Source organism: Tigriopus californicus, chromosome 8, assembly GCF_007210705.1.
Source record: "Tigriopus californicus strain San Diego chromosome 8, Tcal_SD_v2.1, whole genome shotgun sequence".
In the NCBI taxonomy this organism is placed as follows: domain Eukaryota; kingdom Metazoa; phylum Arthropoda; class Copepoda; order Harpacticoida; family Harpacticidae; genus Tigriopus; species Tigriopus californicus.
This window is the reverse complement of record NC_081447.1, coordinates 9,650,049-9,657,956: the sequence shown is the minus strand read 5'-3', so window position 1 is coordinate 9,657,956 and position 7,908 is coordinate 9,650,049. Positions and strand designations below refer to the sequence as shown.

Below are 7,908 nucleotides of genomic sequence, written 5' to 3'. Positions count from 1 at the left end.
TATATCGTTCGTCCTTCTCCTACTCAGTCACTGACTCGGTCATCCTCGCTTCTTTCTCTCTTCGATAGGATCAGAGTCCACATATATTGACCTGATTTGATCCCATTATTGGGAACTTCATACAAACTGGTCCAACTTCAGGGCCCTCAATGTCATGGGCTGGCAAACAGTTGAGTGTTGTCAACACTCGAATGGTTTGGGTTCCCTCTATCCTCGAAACACAATTGCATCAATGGAGGGAAATGGACGGGCTGAAATTAATTTGTTGTCGGCGAATGAAGAAATAAAGGCAAAGACGGAAGAACATTGCCATGACTGAATGATCCTACGATTTAGAACGCGTCTGGTCACATCTAGTTGAAAGACAAACAGAGTGAAGATTCCAATTTGGATTCGAGGATTTTGAACAACACATGGACTTGGGTTTCTTTTCCATCAGCGATGAAAGCCACCTCCACTTTTACGTACTTTTTCTCTTGTCACTGAGCCCCATTTTTTTTTCGTGCTGAACGAGCATAAACAAAACAGAAGAAAAGCAACGACCAACTTGCCACGATTCATAGCTGTGCATTCGCGGGGCGAAGGTTCGCCTCTCAAGACCAGGAAGTGCTCTAATTAACGCTAGTTATGAATGTGTGTTCAGAACGTGGAACAAGGTTCCATCAGCCTCAAGGCTCATCCTCAAAATTGCAAAGTTTCCTGCACACTAAAACTTGGTGTGCCTCTCAAACTTGAATAAAGACCCATGTCACATCATCAGAAGCTGGCCCAGCAGAAATATAGAGTACCTTATTGTCTATGAATTGTAAAATACGACAACGCACACGTTGACTCCATTTTTGGATGACATACACGTAAGGTGACAGACTGGGGCCCCTTTTGAATTTATCCAACGAGCAACGAAGTCTCTGTTTGTGAATAAATTACACCAAAAAGCCAAAGAGCCTTTGAACATCGTTCAAACGTTAAATGACACGGTGTGGTCAGGTTTGGACTTTCCAAATCGAGCAAATCCCTTAGCCAACCCCTACATCAATGCCAAGAGCTCACGGGAGAGAAAAGGCAATTACCATTCTACTCACCTCCATTTCCCACGTGGGATGTGCTAATTTATTTTTGACCGCATGTGCCATTTTGATCTGAAAGTAGGACATTACAGGCTGGGGATCCGTTTAGTTTGTTCCCACGAATAATAGCGAGAAGGCGTATCGTCTTCTGCTGTGGCCTCGTCGTGATGATCGGACGAAGTCAGTATATGCTGTATACTACGCATAGTAGTCGTCCATCATTAAAAAGGAAGCCCAGAAAGGCAGGAGGGCTGACAGGCAGACAAGCAGACAAGAAGGCCGGAGGGGAGGTTATTTCTGAGCCATCATTGAGGAAAAGGCAGTGAAAAATGAGACGATCTGGGTAAGGACATCATCATTACTGTAAGCACAGTGGTGGTTTTACTAATGGACAAACAATAGAACAAGTCCGCTTCGGATACAACGGCCTTCGTGAGTACGCCCATCCAGCAGCTTTGTCTTATGTCTCTGAGCCTTAGGATGAGGGAGGGAAAGGTGGGCGGGAGAGGTGGTTTGCCCAGAGCACATGCTGCCTTATTCTTCGGTTTGGCTTTCATCAATATTCTTCTTAGTTTCGTTCCTGGTGACAGTACCAATGGTGGATCAGGCGATAGAGTGACTGCTTTGATTGGCATCGTTGAAGCCCATGTTAGTCAAAACAGTGATAACGATCCTCATGGTTGGAGTTGGTCGATCTTTTTGGGAGGGATAAATGACTGGCTGGGAATAGTGGGAACAGTGGTAGTCGATTGTGACTGTTAATCTGAGCATTACCGGGAAGTAATGCCTCTTTTCGGATGGGAGAGACAGACGAGAGTCCAAGGCGCGATTGGAAAGCCACGGAGCTTTCCAAATCACCATGATAAGCGAGGAAGGATCCATTTCTAATTATCCTCGGCTCTAATTCAATCCTCTTTGGAAATTCCTACTTGCTCCTATTTGGGTTAGAACGATTGTTCCGCTCACAACAAATCAGACCAACTTACTTGGCTTGATCTGTCTCAAAGCAATTGCCCTGAAGTCCAAGAATATGCCCGACCATCCGACAAGCTCGGACTCTTTTCAAACTGGGAGATGGCCTCCAGCAAGGACATCTTCTTCCAAACGAGATTCATAATCCTCACAAGAAAAGTACGCGGGCGCTTCAGCGTCTCTTCCCTCTTAAACTGAAACTGACCTGGATACCATTAAAACCGTATCACCCTCTCAATGACCAACCTGATCTTGATCCTGAGGCGCTCAACAACAACAACAACAACAACGATGTAGACGACGACGGCGAAAGGTAGTAAGTGTGCACAACCAATGTGATGTTTTTATTTCCGTCTGCAGGAAGAGCACCCTCTGTGGCTACTCATCCATTTCAAGTTCTTAATGTGGCTCGAGTATTCGCAACTTGTCCACGGATGGAGGGCAAGCCAGCTGAAAGATGATGTCTTGCACAGTTCAAACTCGTTTGAGTCTTGAGTGACCCTCGCCACCCAAGGTGCTCCTAATTGTACTTTATACTCGAATCGCTTGGACAGGCTTCTGGAGCCAAGCAGCACGGGAATAAATCGGGCCCCGAGGGACCCAGTGTATCCTTGTGAGTTGTAGGATCATGGAGAAAAAACATTGTAGGTACGAGACCATTTGGGATGAGTTGAACAATTATGGTCCTTGACACTGAATCAGGGCTTAACTTGAAATAATAGACAACAGTTATGGCAGCCAGCAACACCCATCCACTTCTAAAAGCTTCACTGTGGCCAGCAGATTCCTACATGGAAGACGGATACTTAGGATAGTGTTCCAAACAAGGCCCTTATTCAAACTCATTTGGGTTAAATGATCTTCCTTGATCGTTTTTGGCATCATGCTCCCGATGATTTTTAAGACTCTTGAAAGTGTCTTTTTATGGCTTTGGCACCCTATTGGGCCCTAATTCGCTGGCGAGTGTCTCAGAACTGGTCAAAATTCCAACTAGAGCAAAAAACGTTCTCGTTCGTGGGCAGATTAATGAGATAAACGAGCATCTTCGGTTTACGGAGAGCGTACGTACTACGTACTGCGTACGCGTATACGCAGTACAGTACGTACTAGTATGTTTTGGCCGCAGGATCAAATAGAAGATACCGAGCGCATCATAATTGGTTGGTTAAAAAGCCTCCGGAAGTCTTGGGCCATCTCAACCGAACAAGTTTAGACCGAACCAAAAGAGTGACGCCGGTAATCGCGGAAAAAGAAGACGCAAGGGATGATGAGCCAAAGAAGATGCCATTATGAAACTGGAGCAAAAAGCGACCGGTGCATTCTTTTTGTTGTTTCGAGAGAACCTGTCTTGTCCACGAGGTTAATTCTCTAAAAAAACGGGTCTTGACAGATTGTGTTGGCATTCCACAACTGGTTGGTTGGTCATCCTTGATGATGGTACTCGATCGTTTTATTGTATTACGTGTATCCGTGCTCTTGGAAGAGGACCCACAATTTATCCGTTACCTTTGTTGAATCTAGTTCAATTGTTTAAAGGATCAGAAGCTAAATGGCCGAAGAATGAGTGCCGGATGCATTTGTTTCCATTTTAGAATCTCCAATCGAATGTAAGCCTCCAAAGTGGAAATTCACCTCCACTTGATGTTGGTCGTGTTCCAATTCTGCTCTTCGATCTAGAATCTGGGATTTCGGCGAGGATCCTCCATAAATTATTCTTTTTTTCCCTCGTAGTTTTTTTCCCGCAGAATTTATAATCATCCTCTCTTCCTTGTAGTCGGATTTGCTTCACTGACTGGACGAGAAAAATGAATTTCCGACCCGAAACGAATTGACGGTATTGAATCATTTTATTCAAATTCAAAGTGCCCTGCCCTGTTCTCAGCTTCTAATGAGTACTAGATATTATTGCAATGCTGTAAACTTCAAAGGGGATTGCCCCCCGTCCACGTGATTGTTTTTCTCTCCTCCGCACTTTGTTATTGCGTGTGTCGTATGAATGTGCGAGAATGTGTGAGAATGTGCCTGTCTGGTTAATTGGTACCAATGATAGGCCCACTTTTCTGCTCTTTGAGCCTGGAGATTAATCCAATTATAATCTCTCAACGAGTCTCTCAAGGGCTCTTGTCTCAAAGGCCCTCGGAGAGTCTTGTTCTTGTTTCTGCTCTGCTTTACTCTTCTGTACTAGTGGCTGTGATACAAAGCAAACAGATCTAATACGGTAAACCACTCTCTTCAGCTCGGGTGAAACCTCTGGCCTCGACCACCAACAGCTGAGAGAACCACACGAATGTGGTCAGGCACCACACGGTGTAATCAGTAAGTATACTAAACACTCCACCGTATCTGATAGCCCACAAACTGAGAATGATAAGACCATAATTCAATTAGGTCAACCCTTTTAAATGCCCTTGGCAGGGCAAGGCTGGGAGGGGACAGTGGAGGTGGGTGATGCTTCTGGGTTGGATGGCTCATCGCCTTGACGATGTTCATGGTCCCAGACAAAGCGAAGGTGCTTAAGTCTTTAAGAGTGCCAACCTTTCAACTGGATCGCAGATCTTTAATGAAAAGCCACAAGTTGCCTTAATTCAATGAAACCGAAAACTTCATTTGCCGGAAGAGTTTCCAGTTGATTTGGTGACTGACGTAGCTGGATCGGTGACTTGGTCGATTGTATGCGAGAAGTTTGTTGTGCATTGGGTCAGTTGGGAAGAACTTTGTCAAAACTCTCACGAGGTCAAAGTGCCTGAAGTTTATTCATCTACTTACTGGTTATTGGCCATTTCCTTTCAAACAAAAACTTCAACGAGAATTGCGAGAAATCGTTGCTCCACTCCGTTTATACGTATACAGTACGGCAGTACACATGCACAGTCCATACAATTCATCGAAACAGTTAAGTAATATTTGCTCCCCTCTTGGGATTTATCTCGTGTTCGGAAGACTGATTGATTTCCAATGTCAAGATCAAAACACCATTCATCAAACACCTGGTTTGGGTACCATTGCTTCCTGTTGTAAAAACAAATAAAAACTTGCGTCCTTGGTTGGTTCAAGAAGGAGGTTCGAAGGGGATTGTGTATCATTCTAGCTGTATTGTAATCAGCATTCTGCTCGTGTTCGAAACGCATGACGTGAACCAAAAGTCACACCCGTGCCATTTTGGCCCTCCAGAGCTAGCTCTACGGACTCGGAGTACATGGAGTGGCACGGTGAGGTGAGTATGAGATCATTCATCGACAACGGGGCCATCCACACACATGGGTTCTGGGACCGGGAGGCGTCTCTCACTTTATGGCAATAGCAAAATGACGGACTGACGAAACCGACAGGATGTTGAAAGATGTGAGAATCAACAAGCCCTATGATGGATTATGGCTTGCACACCCACTAAATCCCAGCCTTGTTTCCCCCTTTCTTAGGTAGGCCTTGGGAGGCAGGAGCTCGAATGCACGATGCGTGAGAATGGCCTGAAAAATTTATTGTTTCCAATATGCTTGTGTTTATTTTCGGGAATGATTTTTCTGAGTCGACTTTTCATAGTAATCCACTATTTAACATCAACATCCTCGTTGTGCATGCGTGAAAACGATGTAAGTGGTTTCGTTGCATGCATCCAAATGCTTGGAGAAAAGAGTAATCCAATGAAAAACAGGTCTTTAGGTACGTTTTGATTCGGTTTATAGAGAAGATTTTTGTTACGCTCTTCGTCTTTGTTATTAACAACAACGATAGGGAAATTCATCCCCAATATTCCGAAAAGAACATTCGGCAGTTGCGTCAGTTATATCGTACATTTAGCATCTGACTTAGTAAGAATATTTTAAAAATGATTTATAGCAACTAAGAAACCACTTTAGGGTTCAGAAGGAAAGATATGTTTTGTGTAGCTTAGGAAAGACTATTAGCAAAGTAGTCGAGTAACTCTTGAAAAATCATCAAATAACAAATCGACTTTTACCTCCTGAAATGAGTGCAGACCAACGAAGGCAAATAAACCTTTCCGAATGAGACTGTTTTGCAAAACAAAATTTGATACTTTGTCCTCTTTAACCATTCAAGCTTCATTCTGCGCCTATTGTGACAAAGTCTAATACAATCAATTAGATATTGAGTTTGACATTATAATTTTTGAAATTCAAACTTTGAATTACCCCTACATTAATGGGCTAGCATTACTTGCCACCTACGGTTCGATCCCTAGCCCAACGTTTTCACTAATACTATTACTAAGGTATTCAAGGATTCACCCTTCTTATTTTCCACGTTGACAATTCAAAAGTCAGCAAGAGAAGGAAAACACAGGACGGGCATCAAAGTTCAGTACAACAATTTGTCTTTCTCTTGTCCCGGCCAAGAACTGATTTATTTCTTCTCCAACTGATACTTGACATGGATTTCAATTGAATGTTACCTTTGCTTAGGCCTTATTCTTCTTTTCTTTGGTGAAGGCATGCTCTTTCGGCGTAGCTAGGAAAATTCATTCCCAAAGTCCCGTGAGTAATTTTTCGTCTGTCTCAAGCTTGGATGCACAACCATAATGATCAGCCGAGCCCATGATTAAGGCCAAAGAGCATTTGCCAAGGTACCTGTGGCAATATCGGAAAACCAAAAGAACTGAGATACCCCCACATTATAGATTCAGTCAGGAACTTTGTCCTGACCATCAGGCTGCCTGCCTGAGAGAGAAAACTGATTATATGAGGAGATTGAGCTGTCGCACATCTGTTTGTGACAAACGAAGAAGACAACAACAAATATTGGAAAAGATCCATTGGAGCCAGCGTCAGTGTTGTCGTCCTTAGAGGGGCAATTCATGGCTCGTTTTGGGTGCCCAATTCTAGACGAGTTTGGGTACGTTTTTGACCCAAGAGCATAACCCACACCCATACACATCCATCCATATGCACGCCTAGATCCTCCGTATATGTCAATGCTTGGAATTTCTCTTTCCAGACCCTCTCGAGAACCTACCACCATTTACCAAGTACTTGACGTTCGGTTTTCGTATGGATATGGATGTACTGTGCCCATCACATCATGCTGATGGTTTTTTTTTCTCGGCTCTTAGATGGACTTCTGGGTGGGTGATGACCTTGTCGTTTCCGGTGGCCACCAATAAATTTATAAATGCTTATTTTTATTCAGCGACCCCGATCGACCCCACGAACAAGGAATTCTGCTGGCCTTTGGAGTTAGCCGGTAGGTGAGTGGGTGAGTGTTTGGCTGGCTTGTTGTCAAGACCGATAAGGATAAAAGGAAGGAACAGGAAGTAAGAAAGAAAGAGGAAATTGAAGAGAAAAAAGGCCAAACGTATTGTTTGTTATGGTCAAAGGCTTTTGTGGTCATAAATAACAACACTGTACCTCTCTGGAGAAGCTTAAACTCTACTGATAACTTTGACACAATGGAGGAAAGGGAACGAACCAGAGACCATCATTGTTTGGAGGTTTGCCTCTTTGCCTCAATTCGACTAGCTCTAATCTTCAAAATCCGGGGAGAGAAGGGGCTGATATCAAGTGCATTCATATTCTTGAATGGACGAGCATCAACTTTATAGCTCTCAAGGACTTCCAGCATTGGGACTACACTTATACACACATGCAATCAGAACCAAGTGTCAAATCCAAAGTCGTGCACAGTTTGTTGTTACCCTTAGAGACCTGTCCATTACACTGTAGATGAATTCGTTTCTCTTCTGTTTTAGGAAAGTAAGAATCTTCAAAAGCTGTGTAAATTCCACGAGGATGATTATTTCTAGGCTAAATTGAAGGTTAAGGCTTTAAAAGGAAGCATGCACCATTCAAGTAATTAATTGGGTTGACAGAAATGTTTGCACACACACACTGTTAGTACTTTGTGAAATCATGAT

The 7,908-nt window shown here is 43.5% G+C and overlaps 1 long non-coding RNA gene across 2 annotated transcripts; it reads right to left on the bottom strand.

Annotated features, from left to right (window-relative positions):
* Positions 1-1,049: 1,049 nt before the first annotated feature.
* LOC131885162 (uncharacterized) lies at positions 1,050-2,733 on the bottom strand. 2 transcript variants are annotated; one of them, XR_009373804.1, is made up of 3 exons: positions 2,054-2,733; positions 1,842-2,002; positions 1,050-1,762 (listed from the first exon to the last, which is right to left on the bottom strand). It is a non-coding gene; the product is annotated as an uncharacterized LOC131885162 (long non-coding RNA). The 2 variants fall into 2 exon arrangements; XR_009373803.1 differs by having other exon boundaries at positions 1,842-1,992.
* Positions 2,734-7,908: the final 5,175 nt, after the last annotated feature.